The sequence below is a fragment of the Achroia grisella genome, unplaced genomic scaffold, assembly GCF_030625045.1.
Source record: "Achroia grisella isolate CSIRO2021 unplaced genomic scaffold, CSIRO_AGI_Agris_v1 utg109, whole genome shotgun sequence".
In the NCBI taxonomy this organism is placed as follows: domain Eukaryota; kingdom Metazoa; phylum Arthropoda; class Insecta; order Lepidoptera; family Pyralidae; genus Achroia; species Achroia grisella.
Window position 1 is genome coordinate 3650257 of NW_026712573.1, and position 21173 is coordinate 3671429.

At 34.8% G+C, this 21173-nt stretch overlaps 1 long non-coding RNA gene across 2 annotated transcripts; it reads right to left on the reverse strand.

The window, feature by feature from the left end:
* Nucleotides 1-1944: 1944 nt before the first annotated feature.
* Nucleotides 1945-8215, reverse strand: LOC131847616 (uncharacterized). Of its 2 annotated transcripts, none has more exons than XR_009357722.1 (3): nt 8146-8215; nt 3607-3706; nt 1945-2327 (listed from the first exon to the last, which is right to left on the reverse strand). It is a non-coding gene; the product is annotated as an uncharacterized LOC131847616 (long non-coding RNA). The 2 variants fall into 2 exon arrangements; XR_009357721.1 differs by lacking the exon at nt 8146-8215 and adding an exon at nt 5454-5468.
* Between the last annotated feature and the right edge of the window lie 12958 nt (nt 8216-21173).

Genomic DNA, 21173 nt, shown 5'->3' on the forward strand with positions numbered 1-21173 from the left:
CTCCGTCAGGTCTACTATACGGTGTCCCCTGGAATTCCTTGATGTTTCCGGGAAAAGGTGAAAGCAACCAAAAAGGACTTGCATTTTCTTCCTCGTATTATAACATTCATTGTGGATGACATCGTTAAGGTCCACCCGCCTGCGCTAATGGTATACGGGGCACCACTCGAAGATAATATGATGAGTATGAGATCAGGTCTATTAGCCCATAATAGTAAATTCTCCAAGAATTAACAATAATGATTTTCCAGGGGAATTCAGGTCAACATGACATAGTACTTGACGACCAATAGGATTATTAAATCACATTATTACCAATCCCCCCCCCCCCTCCCTCTCTCCCCCTTATATATATATATATATATATATATATATATATATTATTGGTGATGGAATGGTACACCCGCCTGCGCTAACAATTTAGGCTGGCGGGGCACCAGTGAAGGATGATAAGATGAGTATGAGGTCAGGTGAGTTAGCCCATCGTGATAAATTCATCTGGAACTTATCACGATGGTTTCCAGGGGGAACCGCATGGAGGTCAACCTGACATCACTAACAATCCCCGTCCCCCCGCACGCCCCCGTATATATAGCACTTCATATATACATTACAGTATTAAAGCAAATTGAAGATCTCAATATTTTTTCATACATTTTAACAGTCGCTATGGTCTAGTGGTTTACCACACTGTACTTTTTACTCTACTTCTGATGGTCGCGGATGGTACGACGGTTCGATTCCTCGCACAGTACAAACCTTATAAGCATGATTGTGTGGTAATATTTATCTCCACAATAAAAAAACTATGCAAGTATATAAGTTTTACACCATTATGTATGACGACCATATGACGACCTCGGTGGTCTAGCGGTCTAGCACACCGCTTTACGACCGATGGTCGCGGGTTCGATTCCTCGCACGGCACAAACATTTGTATTTATGAGTATGATTGTTTGTATCGGTCTGGGTGTTTTATATGTATAATATGTATGTATTTACAAAAAAAAATCTATGTATATGTATCAGTTATCTAGTACCCATAACACAAGCTTTAGCTAGCTTAACTTGGGTCTAGATGGCGCTGTGTGAATTGTCCTGAGATTATTATTATTATTATTATTATGTTGCACTTAGTTACTCACTAAATATCACCTAGTTTAGTGTTGACTGGAAGATCTCCAGTAACGCAAAACAGGCATAAGTCTCCACTCTTCTAGGCACAAGTCTTTTGCCCACATTGTCATTAAATTATTTGATTTCTACCACTCTACATTCGATTAGCTCAAACACAAGCATCATTTAAAAATACACTAAGATCTCATTATCTCTCTTCATACTACACGTTTTTACTGTATGTTTTTATAGAAAAACTTTAAATCTATAGCACTGACAATATTATCTGATTACATTAATAATGAGTGCGTAGCGACTTCTATATTGATTATCGCATGCCTCTTACTTGTTATACTGTAATTATTTATATAAAAAAGAGCAACACACAAGTTTCTTGCTCATTCTTCTTGTGATGAATCTGCATTCCGAATGAGTGGTAGAATCAAAATATGACTATTCAAAAGTGCTTGTAATGAGTTTATTTGAATAAAGATTATTTCTATTTCTATTTATTTGTTTTTTTCCCATTTCTTCCAGTTTGTAGTATATATGTATGTATGTATATTTATTAGTATAGTAAATAGTATTATGTGTGTCACCTACCTATTCTATATACATAAGTCCTCTCTTCTAGTTTGTCTGTAAGATTGCTTTTAGCGATAAGACCGCCTTTTGTAATTACTTTATTTTCTTATTGTTTAATCTGTGTACACAATATAGAGTTTTATTATTATTATTATTTCTATATTATCTACGCAATAAAGAATATATAACACTTTTAAATTGTGTAATTAAATAAAAACGTCAAGATGTTACTTACATATCGCTATATTAATAATTGTAAAAAAAATTAACGCTACGCATTCCGAATTCAAAATATTAACGAGCTTGCGGCTCACCTGATGGTAAATAATTACCGCCGCCTATGGGTGCTCATAGGAGCAAGCAACACCAGGAGAATTGCAAGTGCGGCCTTTTAAAAGGAATAAGCTCTTTTCTTGAACGTTTCAAATTCTTATTAATAAATTCATTTTTTTATACTAATGATATTTAAATACAAAAGTAGGTGCAGTATCACATAATATACACATATATTTATATATATTTGTTGTCTGTATTGTCAGGTAGATTTCTTTGCATTTTTTGTGATACTGGATTTGAAGTTGCGAAGATTTTCATCCATACTTTTGGAGTTGCCGCCTATTTGTACACTGAAATCATAAAAAAGGGACACTATTAATATTATATTTTTATATATAATTTTTACCTGTTCGTTGTTTCTGTAACGCCGCCTGCGTTACAGAAAACAACTTATTTATTAGTAACTCGATGGTTCATCAGCACCTGGGGATCAAATCTGTCAAGGCGGAAATCACAGACAATAAAAAAATATAAAATCAAACTGGACAGACATCCGAATAAACTTGCTGTTCAACTAACATTGCCTGATTATATGGCACGTCTTATGAGACGTAAAATACCAGACTTTAACAACCTGGCATAAGCTGGAGTATCTGAGGCTGGATTCTCAATGGAGAATCATCTTTCACTGGAAGACTAATTGCATGATTATAAAATTCAAAATTCAAAATATCTTTATTCATGTAGGTCTATTACAGACTCTTATGATATGTCAAATCTACTGTCAGTTCGGAATGATTTCGAAATGAGAAGAACTGACAAGAAACTCAGCTCTTATATTTTTTTAAATGTTGTACATATTTACAATAATACAATTTCATTTTAATTCAAATTTGAGAGAATAGAGTGACCAGCTATTGAAAAAAAATTATAAAAGAAAAAAAAAATATATATATATCATTATTATCTGTTAAAACTTTAATAATAATATTGTAAGAAAATTTCTTTCATCACATGCGTCATCTTCATATAATGTGAGAGGGATCGAACCCGCGACCATCAGAAGTATAGCGATGTGCTAAACCAGTAGACCACCGAGGCCGTCTTCAAGTTTCAACATCATCTCATAAAGAAGGTTAATAATATGTAATGATGAAAAAATACATTAATTAATATTCTTCTAACTATTGATCTATGATAATTATTACACCACACAGCAATTTACCTCCCCTCCGATCGATTCCCCGTCCAATTCAAACGGGGATCGAAATTACGACGGCCTGAGCGGAGGTTCGAACCCCTAGCGGTGCCCTCAGACTAAAGTCATATCCGTCAGGCGGGAGTTGGCCTTCAGCCGCTCCATAAGTCCTTCTGCAGGTTTGGAGTGCCATCTGCATTCGCCCCCTATCGTCCGGTGAAGCTGTAAAGGCCAGCTGCTGCCAACAGCATACCGAAGAGTAGACCGAAAAAAAAAAAAAAATCTATTCTGTAATAACAAAAACAGCTTCACCGGATGATGGTCATCCGGTGAAGCTGTAAAGACTGAGGCCAACAGCAGTAGAGTAGTCCGTGAGTTCTTTACCTAAATGTACCATTAAAAAAAAGAAATACATATATTATTATACTTACATATTACACATTTGAACACTTGAATCTGGTTTTGAGGTTTTAGATGTTTCCTTTTGTGGCATCACATAGGTTGGTTTATTGTACATGATGGCTTTTGTAACTGAAACATGGACCATATTGCACCGCCTTATTATCTCTGGTCAGCGCGACGGTTGACTGATAGAGAATGCCATCAGGCATCAACAGTTGACTGGTAGAAAATGCCATCAGGCATTAAGTCCGCCAAGTATACAAATTTTGTGTACAAAAAATTAAAATAATAACAATGTTATTGAAACATAAATTATATTAAGTGTTATTCATGTGTTATCAGTTTATCACAGACGTCACATGATGACGTGATGTCCGTTGCGTTTAGTTTCCAATTGCGTATCCTATAGATGCAAATTTAACATTTATCTACTATCTGTTTATGTAGACGGCCTCGGTGGTTTAGCGGTTTAGCACACCGCTTTACTTCCGATGGTCGCGGGTTCGATTCCTAACACGACACAAACATTTGTATTCATGAGTATGACTGTTTGTGTCGGTCTGTGTATTTTCTATGTATGTATTTAAAAAAATGTATCAAGTATTTACATCAGTGGTCTAGTACTCATAACACAAGCTCTGCTTACCGTGGGACTAGATAGCGCTGGGTTATTTATTTATTACCTAGTTTTTACTATCGATGGTCGCGGGTTCGATTCCTCGAACGGTGTAAAAAATTATATTCATGATTATTATTTGTCTGAGTGTTATATATACCTATGTATTTATAAAATGTATGTAAATATATATCTGTTTTGAGGTTATGGGTATAATACAAGCTCTGCTTAGTTTGGAACTAGATGGCGCTGTGTGAATTGTTCTGATTAGATAGATAAATAGATAGATATATCATTTATTTCTTTGTTACTAATCACACACAACATGTTCATAACAATAGACAACACATAATACGATATAAGATTTCTAAAATTGTGTTATTATGTGTGATAGTAGCCATACAAAGGTCGAAGCTCAGCGTGGGACATTGTTCAGGGAACAAAACACTGATTTTCAGCTTCAACCCATATGAGAGTACGTGAAAATATTAATTAAAATAAATATAAAATTATGAAATGATTATTATTATTATTATTATCTATCGATTCAAACCATCCAGGAATGCAGAGAAATGCGTATTAAATTTTTATTTAAATAAAAATAGGCATTTAGGAGTTTAGGAGTTAGGTGATAAATCAACCATGGTAGAGTTTCAATTGTACTAAGATATACATAATAACATTTTTTTTTGCCCACAAATTTGTATAAATGGCACACTTATTGCCTGATGGCATTAAGTGTGCTATTTAATGCCATCAGGCAATAAGTGTCAGGAATTTCTAACTCATACAATAATTATCATTTTCCTTTTAATATTTAACTAGCTACTCGCCCAGGCTTCGCACGAGTGTACATATATTACATATATAAACCTCCCTCTTGGATCACACTATCTAATAAAAAAAACCGATTCAAAATCCGTTGTGTAGTTTTTAAGATTTAAGCATACATAGGGACAGGCAGCGACAGCGACTTTATACTATGTAATGATTTGCGAACGCCTTACAGAAAGCTTCTGCAATACAGAAATTAATAATAATTCCTTAAGCGAGCAGCTAAGGAGTGGAACTCTCTACCAGCGTCTATTTTTCCTGCTTCTTACAACATTGGGTCTTTCAAGTCAAGAGTGAATAGGCATTATTTGAGCTTGCGTGTAACAGCTTAGACCACATCATCACTTAACATCAGGTGAGATTGCGGTCAAACGCGCTCAAATTATGATATAAAAAAAAAATAATAATAATAACATTCGAACTTACCGTCTCCTGTAATTTCTTTCTTCTTTCGGTCCATATTTATTTACTACAATATATTTGGTATATTCAACACAATTACGTAGAACGACATAGACTGTACAAGTTTGTGGTTTATCTAAATTTATTATGATATCGTATCGTTCACTTAAAGTGATATGACGTTATAGTAAAGCTATATTCACACTGGAGCGAGATATCAACATCATTAGCATCCAACTTCATAGCATTAATTTTCACAGACATAAATAAATGAATAATCCTATACAATGAATACAGCGCCATCTAGTCCCACGGTAAGCAGAGCTTGTGTTATGGGTACTAGACTGTACATACAAAACCCCCCAGATCAATATAAACAATCATACTTATGAATATTTGCACGGTGCGAGGAATCGAACTCCATCGGAAGTAAAATCGTGTGCTAAACCGCTAGACCAACAAGGCCGTAAATTTTTTTGCTGTATTTGTTTTTCTATTTTTTTTTATGTAATGATTTTGGTCTCTAATTTAATGTACTGTTTTATTTACGTATATTTTATACTACCTGACCCGCACAACTTTGTCTGCGTTTTATTTTTCCACCTTTTGCAATATTTTACGTTTCAGCACCGCTCCTATTGATCGTAGCATGTTATATAGCTTAGCCTTCCTCGACAAATGGACTATCCAACACGAAAATAATTTTTAATTTGAACCCGTAGTTCCTGAGATTAGCGTGTTCAAACAAACAAACTCTTCAGCTTAATGATATTACCAGCTACTCGCCCCGGCTTCGCACGGCTGTACATGTATTATATATATAAACCTTCCTCTTGTATTACTATATTTTAAAAAAACGCATCGAAATCAGTTGCGTAGTTTTAAAGATTTAAGTGCATACATACAGACAGCGACAGCGACTTTTTATATATGTAAAAAATACATACAACGCTAAATTTTCACCCTTCTATCACCAACCCCTATTTTTTAATAGCGATTTTAATTTACATGGCAAAACATTTGCGGGGACAGTTAGTTTTTTTTATAAAATATACTGCTTTCTATAAAATTATACTAATTCCTAATACGAGATATTGCATATGTATCTATAGATGTAAATAAAATAATATATATCTATCTATTAATACAGAAACAGAAAAAAAAATCCAATTAATATCTTGAAAACAATACTACACTCTTCAAACAATGAACTTCTACAATTAAATAATGATAATGAACCAAGATGTAGACATAGCTTTATATTATACTAGCCGTGCTTGTGACATCGTCTGCAATCTAACTCAAAATAACTAAAGAAAAAAGAGTCATCGTTCTAGCTTCATATGACGATTTTCCATACAAACTTTCATTCCCTATTTTATTTTTCCCACTTAAGGGTAAAATTTTTACAAACTTTATATGTCATATTTATTTATATATAATCAACAGCTTAAAAAATAAGTTTCAAGCTCAAATTAGCATTACAAATGACGATACTACCGTACAAACTGTCATCTTCCCTTTAAACAGACTATCTGTATACCAAATTTCATTTAAATCGGTCCAGAGTTTTTGCGTTAAAGCGAAACAGACAGATTGAGTTACTTTGACATTTATACTATTAGTAATGATTAGTAAGGATAAGGATTGATTAGATAGCTAATCCATTAATATAATTTATTATTTTATTGGTCGAGCGATTTGTTTTTCGGCCTGAGCAAAGGTTCGAACCCCTAGCGGTGCCCTAAGACTTACCTAAGACAACTTAAGTCGTATCCGTCAGGCGGGAGTTGGCCTTCAGCCGCTCCATAAGTCCTTCCGCGGGTTTGGAGTGCCATCTGCACTCGCCCCCTATTGTAAAGGCACTCAACAGCATTAGAGTAGACCGAAAAACAAATCGCTCGACGCCGCAACTGGCCTTTACAGCTTCACCGAACAATAGGGAGCCAGTGCAGATGGCACTCCAAACCCGCCGAAGGACTTATGGAGCAGCTGAAGGTCAGCTCCCACCTGACGAATACGACTTTAGTCTGAGGGCACAGCTAGGGGTTTGAGCGTCGGCTCAGGCCATCGTAATTGTGATCGGCGTTTGAATTGGACGGGGGATCAATCGGACAGGTTGATTGAGCGCGTAAGGTTTCCCTTATGTATACGTAGTCATTTGATGTCCCAAAAGCTAATTCAAAGTACCATTAGCGCCAAATGTGTTTTTTATTCCACATAGGTGGCAAACAAGCATACGACCCATCTGATGGTAAACGGTTACCGTAGCCTATGGACGCCTGAAACACCAGTGGTGTCACATGCGCGTTACCGACCCTTAAGAAACCTTAATATACCCTTCTTGAAAAACCCCATACTGTAGTCTCTCGAGAAAATCTCGGCAGGTAGTTCATTCCACAATCTAAGTGTACGCGGGAGGAAGCTCCTCTGAAACCGCACTGTCCGAGACCACTTAGGTTCTAGCGTGTGGGGATGAATTCCCTGTCGATGGCGAGCGGTGCGATGGTAAAAAGTAGCCGTGAATGCGTAATGTTAATACTTCCTGATTTGGAATACTTGAGTGAGTACTTTACATCGTGAACTAATGAGGCACTACTACCAACAGCGTGATTGGCTCCCGCAACTTCTCCAAGGTCACTATTCCACACGGACGAAGTCGCGGACATCTAGTTAATAGATATTTCCTTTATTTAAAAAATACAGTATAACACACCATTTAATAGAATAAACAGGAGTATCAGGTGGTTCTGCTGGTAAGGTAGGAGGAGGCTCTGCAGTTATGGGTGCAGAGGATGTCAGACTTGTTGGTTGATTGGCTTTCGCCGTCACTGAAAACACAAAATCCTTGCCTTAATATAATAAATACGGTAGTAACACAATAAATATTGTATTATTATTGCGTATCCTGCATTTATAGTTCATTGAATAATTACTATTTCCGTTTTCATATTCAATTTGCTAACGCCTTACAGAATGATTCCGCAAAACAGAAAATATCACTATTATTATCTTTACATAGTATAAAACAAAGTCGCTGTCGCTGTCTTTCCGTCCCTATGTATGCTTAAATCTTTAAAACTACGGAACGGATTTTGACGCAGTTTTTTTTTTAGATATAGTGTATCAAGAGGAATGTTTATATGTATGTATGTACACCCGGACGAAGCCGGGGCGAATAATATTGCAACTTATTCAAGATTATGATTGTATCGCCCTAATAGCAATTCACCTGAAATTACTCAATTGGCGAATTGCGAAGTGGTCTCATCCTACATCTACCTGGTCATTGGTTTCAAATGAAGGGGGCTGCATATAGGATGTCAAGACGCGTATGACTCGGCATCAAGCAGCGTCTATCTACATTAACACAATTGCGCATCCTTAACTTCTTTGGTCACGTGTAGAAACAACTCATTAATAGAGCGCCTTGTCATACAGGGTAGGGTTGACGGTGCTAGACCTCGTGGACGATCACCCATGCGATGCGCCGACCAAGTCAAAGCAGCAGTAGGCGATCCACTCCACGAGTTTACCAGAATGGCAACTAGTAGGGAGAGGTAGCTGTTCTACGGCGGATGACATTCGCCTCTCACTCTACTACATAATGACCACGACCGTTCTGATAACAGCGTATCGAATAAGAAGAATTTCAGCTTACCATGCCATGCCATTACCATTCCTGTTCCTGGAACCGTTTTCTTTCTGTCCATATTTCTTTATTACCATATATTTCATATATCAACCACAATTGCATAGAACGCAGTGAATGTGTACAAATTCAAAGTTTAACTTAATTTATTATGATATCGTATCGTTCACTTAAAGTGATATAACGTTATAGTAAAGCTATATTCACACTGTAGAAAGATATCAAGTTCATAGGATTTATTTTCACATGTACAAACATAAATAAATATATAACTCTGGACAATTAACACAGCGCCATCTAGTCCCACGGTAAGCAGAGCTAGTGTTATGGGTACTAGACAACTGATATAGATCTTTAATTTTTGTGAATACATACATAATATATATAAAAAAATCCCCAGATCAATACAAACATCATACTCATGAATACAAATGTTTTCACCGTGCGAGGAATCGAACCCCATTGAAAATTAATCGGTGTGCTAAACCGCTAGACCACCAAGGCCGTCAACAACAGACATGAACCTATAGTTCGTCCATAACTACGAAATTCGTCTCAAATAAAGTAACAAGTACACACGCAGATAGATAGACAGTTTTTTTATCTCCAATCACCAATCACATAGCATCTTTGAGGTACAGAATGTAATGAATAAAATAATATCTATTTATCTGTCTACAAATACAGTAACAGACAAAAGTAAAATGCATTTTATATATTGAAAATAATGCTACACTTTTATAATCAAACAATGAATTTCTATAATTAAATAATTATAAGAATACAATAGAATGCAATAGAAAATCCATTACACAAATAAACTTAATTTAAGCACTTTGAATGAATGATAATCATAAAAAAAAATTAATCTACCGCTCTATCGGAAAGCTGTCTCATCACAGGAAGAACGAGCATGAAACTTGTGTGTTGCTCTTTTAAATAATCTTTAATAAACGAAGTCTGGACATAGCTTTATATAGAGATTGCTAATCAATTATCGATTCTTTTTCGGTATTAATCTATTTTTTTCCGTATATTAATCGGACTACTCGCGTTTCTTTATCTGGTGTTGTAGACAATTAGGTCGAGCTCCATGATCGGAACTCCAAGCAACTACTGCTGGCGGCTCGGAGCGGCTGTACAGAGAGGTGACCCAGAGTCAGATTTCAAGGTCAGTTAGGTCAGTCTTCACAATGGCCTTTGGTTCGGTTGAAGAACCTTTGGGATGATAGTTTCCGAAACGTTTTACATTACTCAAGTCAATTTGCAGCGCCATCTAATCACGAAGCAAAGGTTAAATATATAGAAAACACCCAGATCAATCAGTCATACAGAATACGTACTCATCATATTACAATTATACTCATGAATACATGTATTTGTATAATGCTAGAATCGAACCCGCTAACTTACCGCTGCTTTCAACCACTAGATCACAGGGGTTGTTATAATACCTTATGTAATTCATAGTCACAATAATAAAAAAAATTACAGTATAATACAACATTTAATAGAGTTATTTGGAGTATCAGGTGGTTCTTCTGGTAAGGAGTGAGGAGGCTCTGCAGTTATGGGTGCAGAAGATATCTCGAGTGGCATCAGATTTGTTGGCTGATTGAAGACTGTGGCTCTCGCCATTACTGAAAACGCAGAATCCTTATTTTAATATTATAAATACGATGGTAACTGTTTTTTTTTTTATTGGGTTGTTTGGGCTATTGTCAGATGTGTAGCACCTGTAGCACTGCGACCTACATAGATCTATTGTGCTCGCCCTTTTCAGAGTTCGCTACCTAGACCCGTCAGGGACAAGAATTGAAGGATATTCTTAGGAGCGACCGTTTTTATCTCCTCGGGAAAGAGTGTAAACTTTCCAAAGGAGATATTTCGTTTATGCATGAGTGGGCTACAACCACATAGGATGTGAAGCGGCGTTTCCTCTTCAGTTTGGCAGAATCTGCAGATACTTGTCGTGCCTAGGCCTAGCTTAGCCATATGCTTGTTCAATTTGCAGTGTCCTGTGAGGGCCCTAGTCATCATGCATATGTTGTTTTTACTCAATTGCAGTAATCTATTGGAGTATTTGGTCGAGAAGCCCGATATAAGGTCTTTTGAATGTATGAATCCTGGCATTTCTTGCCAGTGATTCAGTGCTTCTCGTTTGGTTATTAATTTGAGATGTCCCAGTTTTAGGCAACGAGGCACACCACATGGTAACTGTACCTGTCTGTCGCGTTTTCACGTAAAAACTACTGAACCAAAACTGATTTAAATGAAATTTGGTACACAAATAGTCTAAACTCTGAGAAAGGACATATAATACAGCCTTGTTTCTAATCGGGAAAAAGGGTTGTAAGGGGTTGAAACGGGAGATAAAAGATTGTATAGAAGCTAGAACGATGAAATTTTTATATTCTAGACCTGAGGTTCCTAACCTTTTTTGTGTCGTAGACTCCTTGCCATATTTTTCGGTTTTGGACCCCCATTCTTACCTGGTATTGATTTTTTGTAGAGTAAAGTTTAGTGTTAAAAACATAAAGTAAAAACAAGATGACCGCTGTCGTAATCCCTTGCCGTCTTTGCCCCTGGGGTCCATATAGACCACTTTGGGAATCACTAAGAATAAGAGCTGAGTTTCTTGAATGTTCTTTGCTCGAAAGAACTCCGAAGTGATGGTAGATTCGACATATCGTAATGTAGATGGATGTAAAAGAATAACATAACATACTATACCCATCTGTGTTTCCTGCATGACCTGAGATCTTAGGTCTGAATTCGAGGATTCCTGTCCGATTGGCATCTCTGGATCTGGTAGTGAATACGAGTCTGCACTCAGATTGCTAACTGGAACTGAGAAGAATAGTCTGTTAAAAAGTGTCACTATTTTGATGTTTTTTCAACAAATAATTATTTATTCGTAAATATCTATTTCGTCCTTTTTAGAGTAACTGTCCTCGGATATGATCGACGGCCTCAGTGATCTAGCGGTTTAGCACACCGCGCACCGCCTTACTTCCGATGGTCGCAGGTTCAATTCCACGCACGGCCCTAACATTTGTATTCATGAGTGTGATCTTTTGTATCGATCTGGGCATTTTCTATGTATAATATGTATGTGTGGTAACTAAATTAAACACCGGCACTTATGTATAAAATTCTCGTGTCACATTGTTAGTGACCATACTCCTCCATAACAAATTGACCGATTTTTATGGAATTTTATATGCATATTCAGTAGGTCTGAGAATCTGCTACTATCTATTTTTCATACCTCTAAGTGATGGGATATCCACCCCTAAATTTATATTTTTTTATTTTTTCGACATATTTTATTTTCTTTTTATAATTATTTAGCTTCTAGCATCAACCCCTATTTTTTAATAGCGATATTAGTACAAATGCAGCAAAACAACGTTTGCCGAGACAGCTAGTATATCTACATATCTGCTAGCTGTCCCAGAAAACGTTATTTTGCCCTAAAATAAAAAAAAAAATAGGGGTGGACTACCCCTAACATTTAGGGGATGAAAAATAGATGTTGGCCGATTCTCAGACCTACTCAATACGCTCACAAAATTTAATGAGAATCGGTCAAGCCGTTTCGGAGGAGTATGGGAACGAAAACTCTGACACGAGAATTTTATATATAAGATTTGACGACATCGGTGGTATAGCGGTCTAGCACACCGCTTTACCTCCGATGGTCGCGGGTTCGATTCCTCGCACGGCACAAACATTTGTATTCATGAGTATGATTGTTTGTATCGGTCTGGGTGTTTTCTATGTATGTATTTACAAAAAAAATCTACGTATTTGTATCAGTTATCTAGTACCCATAACACAAGCTTCAGCTAGCTTAACTTGGGACTAGACGGCGCTGTGTGAATTGTCCTGAGATTATTATTATTATATTTGTATCAGTTATCTAGTACCCATAACAGAAGCTTTGGCTAGCTTAACTTGAGACTAGATACAACATTATAACAAATATTTATAAAATAAATTAGAAGACATGTGATATAGATTTATTTACAGTGCATTAGACTTAAACAATTGTTTTTGTTATTGTAAGATCTATTCTGATCTTTTTTTTCGGACTACTCTAATGCTGTTGGTCGCAGCTGGCCTTTACAATAGGGGGACGAGTGCAGATGGCACTCCAAACCCGCGGGAGGACTTATGGAGCGGCTGAAGGCCAACTCCCGCCTGACGGATACGACTTTAGTCTGAGGGCACCGCTAGGGGTTCGAACCTCTGCTCAGGCCGTCGTAATATTGATCCCCGTTTGAATTAGATGAGGGATCGATCGGAGGGGAAAAGAAAAGAATAGAATAGAAAATCCTTTATTCAAATAAACTTAATTTAAGCACTTTCGAATAGTGTACTTTAGAAAACAATTTTTTTTAAATCTACCGCTTTTTTGGAAAGCTGTCTCATCACAAGAAGAGCGAGTAAGAAACATGCGTGTTGCTCTTTTAACTAATCATTGTAAGTTTACATTTTACAAAAATGTGAATACAAACCACCAACTAGCACTAATTTATTATGGTCAAATATACTCATCATCATCATCATCATTACATAGTATAAAACAAAGTCGCTGCCGCTATCTGTCCGTCCCTATGTATCCTTAAATCTTTAAAACTACGCAACGGATTTTAAAACAGTTTTTTTTAATAGGTAGAGTAATTCAAGAGGAAGGGTTATATGTATAATACATGTACACCCGCGCGAAGCCAGGGCGAGTAGCTAGTACACAATAAAATTAAGTCAGTCATAGTGATAAGAACAGACCAGTCCTTACAATCAGCACTCGTTCACGACGATATGATATCGTCATATATTATATATATATATGTAGGTCTTTGTTCACGTCACATATTTGTGACTAATACTTAACATAATAATATACTTAATAATAAAATACCTATATACTATATTAATACGTGAAACAAAAACTTTGTAGGCCTTTTTACAAAAACTAGAAGTATGAATCTTTGCACACTTATAGTTTATATAGAGAAAGCAATGGCGAATTAGACTGAACCATAAAGCACAGAATTAACTCTGGTTGGTTGAAGTGGCGGCAGGTTACGTCGACGACGTGCGACTCACGATTCCCCTTAAAGTTAAGGGCAAAATTTACAAGACCATGATCCGCCTGCTGTTTTGTATGGATCAGAGCGCTGGCCCGCAAAGGCGAGGGATGAGAGACGAATGCATGCAACTGAAATGCGAATGTTGAGATGGATGTGTGGTGTGACGAGGATAGACAAGATAAAGAATGAATACATCAGAGGAAGTATGAAAGTGGCGCCGGTGTCAGAGAGGTTAAAGAGTAATCGTCTATCGTGGTATGAGCATGTAATGCGTAGGAATGGAGATCATATCCTAAGGAAGGTGTTACATATGAATGTGGATGGTTATAAAGGTAGAGGAAGACCGATAAAGAGATGTATGGACTGTGTGAAAGATGATATAGCAAGAACGGGAGTAAATAACGAGACTGCGAACAGAGATGAATGGAAGAGTTTTTCTCTTCCATTCATCTCTGTTACGCCGACCACAAATAAATGGGATAAGGAAGAAGCAGATGATGAGTTTATATAAAGAAAGAGTGCAGAATGCTGATATCTTTTTTATTCTATACTTAAATATACATTAAATAAATAAGAACAAACATTACACGTACAATATATATTATATAAAAATACAAGTCTAAACAAGGCACGGTTACTTAGTGTTAAGTTATAATTTGTACAAAAATGCAGAAATAGATAGAAAACACTATAGCGAGTTGAATCTTTTTGATTTTTACTCACAGAAATATAGTCTTTGACAATAGAGCTTTAATAGTGTTCAAACTAATAATTCTAATTATCTATGGTCGAATTTCGACCACTCAGACTCAGTGTTCGAAATTCGTGTATTTAAAATATATCCTAAGGGCTCTGCCCTTAAGAAGAAGACCTAAAAAGAGATGGATGGACTGTGTGATAGATGATATGGCAAGAAAGGGAGTAAATAACAAGATGGCTGCGAACGGGGATGAATAGAAGAATATAACGTATTACGCCGACCACAAATAAATGAGATGAGGAAGAAGCAGATGATAGTGACATATTATTGAGAAATAATATTTTAAATTGTTATCGGTTAAGAAAAGTCAATATTATGTATGTCTATCAAAAGAAAAGTTTTTATTTACATATAGAATTATGTATGTTGGTCAAAAAACATGTTTTTACTTACATGTAGAAGTGTGTAGTTCGTTGTTGAAAGCCATTGTGTCTGTATGGCAAATTTTCTTAATAAAGACAATAAAATACTTAAATATGATGCAACGCGTGCGTTTTATTGTTATCACTGAATAGGAGTGAAAGCCGATATTGATTCTGACATTCTGACATGAGTCAGAATCAATATCATAACAACGCATCATCTCTTTTAGATATTCTACTTACGTATTTCCACACATTACATCTTTTGTGTGCCTAATATTGCAATATTATTTTATCTGTATCTATAGAAAATTATATATATAATTATATATGTATATATTGTTTGCCACGCACAACCACATTGTGGAATCACCTTCCAGCAATGGTATTTCCGAACCGATACGATATTGAAACCTTCAAGAAAAGAGCTTATTCCTTTTTAAAAGGCCGACAACGTACTTGCAATTCCCCTGGTGTTGCGGAGGGGAGGATGAGGGGCGGCGCTAATCACTTACCATCAGGTGAGCCGTATGCTCGTTTGTCCCATGTTATAAAAAAAAAATTAATAAAGAAAATTATTTGTTTATCCATTTCTACTTACTGCGCTATTATTATGTTTTTAAAACAAGTTATTTGTTTAGATAAAGTGCACAATAATATAATAGTTGACGTCTTCTAACGCCCTAAAGTTTTGACATACTAATAAAATATTATTATTAATGAATATAAAATGATTATTAACAATAATAATAATAATATGTCCAACACACCATCAAAGGGAGACTTATAAAATTTAGGTATAAATCATAATAATAATTTATTTATTACATTGATTTAATAGTAGCATATATAGTAACAAATTATAAAAAAAAAATATATGTTTCTAGATATCGTCAGCAATATCTAAGATAAATTGATCTCGTCTGAGATAAAGTCACTCTGTTTTTATCTCGCACATTTTTGTAGTCGAACAGTTTGTTTTATTTCTTTTGTAAGCTATATTTGTGTTTGATGATTAACATATATGAGTATGAATTTACACCATATAAATACATATTGGTTCTTAGGAGTGTCACTCAAGTAATGTGGCGTGGTGACAGTTATGCTGTGCATACACTACTCGGTGATCTAGTTTTTTCTCGCACAGTAGACATTTTAGCCCAGCCAGCCGAGCCAGGAACAAGGAACTCTAAGATGGTTAACATAGTTGTATTATGTGTCCTAGTGAAAGGCTGATGCGGTTCCGAGAGTGTAGCACCCTCGAAAACATGTAAAGAACCTGTCATTTACTTCCAGTTAAAATTGCTAAAAAATAATAGTTAAATCTATTTATAGAAGAATAAAAAATAAACACCAGGCTGTAGTGTGTACAAAAACTGAAAATTGTAATAACTAACTATATATTCAAAATTCGGTTACTAAATTTATGTCTGGCCATATAGAACACACGAATATTTTATATATAAAAATGTCTTCTACTGTTCGTGAATTTTCCTATTGACATATTTTACTTTTGTATTTTACGCAGGGGTAGTAAACATATTACTACCCCTGCGCATTAAATCCCAACAAAAATATAAATCGGCACTGGCACGATTCGGAAACTGTCCCGTCTTAAAATCTTTGTAAATAAGAAATTATAATTGAATGTTTGTTATTACGTGTTTAGTGAAATCAAATGAAAATTGTAAAATTATTGTTTAACGGATCCAATAAAATAATACGAGTTCCTTTTATCCACTAGTGTTTAATATTAAGTAATTTACAAAATAAAAAATGAATTATTAATACGCCTAGTCATGGTATCAAACTTTTGTTATAATAATTTTCAAATTATAATTTCGAATCATTACGTAAATATAAAAATAAAAATATACTTAGATGGCCAAGGAGGTTTTTTATTCATACTTAATCAATTATTTCAGATCAAAATTGAGGTCGCAATCATAGCCACTATATAGGACCTTTTTTTACGTTACTTTTCAACAATTATTTAAATTATTGTACACTAAATAAAATTACTACATTACTACTACACTAAATAAAATAATACCGTAAAATTGTTTGAATTAATTATTTAGATCAGATAATAGTCCAATTATCTAATCTGAAATTATTAATCTAGTTACGCATATTTTACAGTGCTAGGATTATTTTTAATCTGTTCTGTACTATTTTAAATATAACCGAACAGATTTAATTAAATATATTTCTGTGAATGTTTAGTAATTTTAAAAACACAAATTAAGGCTCAGTTTTCTGCCGTAATCTATATATATAAATAAAATTGGAGTGTCTGTTTATAATACTGAAATAATCGTTTTTTACTACATGCTTGTGGATATAAATACGGTACATACACCAAAATAACATTTTTTATCATTTTTGTCTGTCGGTCTGTCTGTTTGTTTGTTCTGGCTAATCTCTGAAATGGCTAGACTGATTTTGACGGGACTTTTTTTGGCAGGTAACAGATGTAATAAGGAGTAAAATAAAGTTAAATTCCACGCGGACAAAGTCGTGTGTACACCTAGTTTATTATATAAATTAGGGAAGTCTGCCAACATAAAAACATAAATGCTGAATATTGTAACAAAAACATGAAATTTAATAACCATTATTCTTAACAGAATTTTATTTAATTATAACAAGCAGATCTGTAGTAATTAGGTAATTAAGAAATAATGAGTTGTTAAACTATGGCCGAGTACACGAGCATTTGCTCTGATCAGTTGGCACACTAGCACCCTCTATAAGGGTATGTCAAAGTCTTCTAGTACTCGAACACGGTTGAGGTGAGATATTTATTGCTGATCCACGCAAAGAGTTATGTCTGCTTGTTCTTTACTTAAAGGCTTTCATTTTGCTTAATTATAATAATCTACGTGGTAAATAATTGAGATAGCATGGACGAAAATACGCAAGTGACGTCAGAGTAGCTGAGGTTACTATATCTAAGAACGGTACTGTATGTATCTGTATTTGGCGTTATTTATACTGATAATTTCATTACCTAATAATTGAAATGACATATAATGATTATATCTATAATCGTATGTTGTCACGAATAAGTTGGATTTGATTTGACCTTATCTTTACTAGTATACTAATACTAGCTTTTCGGCCCGGCTTCACCCGGGTGTACATGTATTATACATATAAACTTTCCTGTAGAATCACTCTATCTATTTTAAAAAACCGCTTCAAAAGCCATTGCGTAGTTTCAAAGATTTAAGCATACATAGAAACGGACAGACAGCGACCGCGACTTTGCTTTGTACTATGTAATGATGATACTAATATTATAAATGCGGAAGTTACTCTGTCTTTAATTCTAATTTTATTGAAATCGGTTTAGTAGTTTAGAAGTGAGAGCGAAACTTTCTCTACTAAACTACTGAACCGATTTAAATGACACTTGGTATACAGATAGTCTAGTCACTGAGAAAGGACATAGGCTAAGGAATTGAAACAGAAGATGAAATAACGAAACGCGGTCAAACTCGCGGGCACAGCTAGTACACCATAAGTTTAAAGACCATTCCAGTTCTTGTTTAGGAAATTTATCTTAATGTATAACTTAGTTTTTTAAGGAGCGCTAGATGTTGCTGTACTATTAAGTTGTACTTATATAGAATATTTAAATATAAAAAGTATTGTTTTGATTAAAATTCTATGTAAAGACAGACAAACATTTTATTTGAAGCGCCAACTACCTACTCGAATCGACTAAGAGTCTTTAACATTGCGACTTATAAACTCTGTGTTGTGTTGCGGTTGTGTTGTTATCAATGTATTGATTGTTATCAATTAATACATTGATAACAATCATTACATATAATAAGTATACATTGATGCCATATTATTATATTAAGAACGATAAGAACGATGACAATATGTCATATATATGACACTGAGCAGTAATGCACCGTACATCTCATACTCAACTCATAACTATCACGTGTTAATTTTGTTTATAAAAAATATTATATTATGATAGTAGAGAAATGCATATATCACAATAAAAGTGTTTGTGTATCTTGCACAATAAGAGCAAAAATTTTAAATACTCATGAATTTAACCTATTGAAAAGGTCAAATTATTAATTAATGTAATTTTGATACGAGTAAAAGTGAAGACCATGAATAATGAAGAGATCAACAGAAAACGTAAGTAAAATTTTAGTATACACTTCTTATCATCATCATCTGCTTCTTCCTTATCCCAGTATTTGTGGTCGTCGTAATATTTTTTTCTCTTCTATTCATCTCTGTTTTCAGTCATCTCGTTATTTACTTCCTTTCTATCATTTCGCAAATAAGTTGAATTTGATTTGACCTTATCTTTACTAGTATACTAATACTAGCTTTTCGGCCCGGCTTCGCCCGGGTGTACATGTATTATACATATAAACTTTCCTCTAGAATCACTCTATCTATTTAAAATAACCGCTTCAAAATCCATTGCGTGGTTTAAAAGATTTAAGCATACATAGAAACGGACAGACAGCGACCGCGACTTTGCTTTGTACTATGTAATGATGATACTAATATTATAAATGCGAAAGTTACTCTGTCTTTAATTCTAATTTTATTGAAATCGGTTTAGTAGTTTAGAAGTGAGAGCGAAACTTTCTCTACTAAACTACTGAACCGATTTAAATGACACTTGGTACACAGATAGTCTAGTCACTGAGAAAGGACATAGGCTAAGGAATTGAAACAGAAGATGAAAGAACAAAACGCGGTCAAACTCGCGGGCACAGCTAGTACACCATAACTTTAAAGACCATTCCAGTTCTTGTTTAGGAAATTTATCTTAATATATATCTTAGTTTTTTAAGGAGCGCTAGATGTTGCGGTACTATTAAGTTGTACTTCTATAGAATATTTAAATATAAAAAGTATTGTTTTGATTAAAATTTTATATAAGGACAGACAAACACTTTATTTGAAGCTCCAACTACTCGAATCGACGAAGAGTCATTAATATTGCGACTTATAAGGTATATAATAACAAAACCTATATATTTTGTTGTATAGCGGTAGTGTTGTTATCAATGTATCGATTGTTATCAATTAATACATTGCTAACAATAATTACATATAGTAAGTATACATTGATAATATATTATTATATTAAGAACGATAAGAACGATGACAATATGTCATATATATGACACTGAGCAGTAATGCACCGTACATCTCATACTCAACTCATAACTACCACGTGTTAATTTTGTTTATAAAAAATATTATATTATGATAGTAGAGAAATGCATATATCACAATAAAAGTGTTTGCACAATGAAATCTTGCACAATGACCGCAAAAATTTAAAATACTAATGAATTTAACTTATTGAAAAGGTAAATTTTTTAATTAATGTAATTTTGATACGAGTAAAATTGAAAACCATGAATAATGAAGAGATCAACAGAAAACGTAAGTAAAATTTTAGTATACACTTCTTATCATCATCATCTGCTTCTTCCTTATCCCATTTATTTGTGGTCGGCGTAATATGTTTTTCTCTTCCATTCATCTCTGTTCGCAGTCATCTCGTTATTTACTTCCTTTCTTACCATATCATCTTTCACACAGTCCATCCATCTCTTTTTCGGCCTTCCTCTGCCCTTATAACCATCCACATTCAAATGTAACACCTTCCTTAAAATATTATCTTCATTCCTACGCATTACATGTCCATACCATGATAGACGATTACTCTTCAACCTCTCCGACACCATACACTTCTTATCGTAGTTTTTTATTGATGACAATAATGCACCCGTCTACGGTAACAGTATATGCTGACTGTGCACCAGTGGAGGATGATAGGAAGAGCACGAGTTATCCCATTGTGCGCGT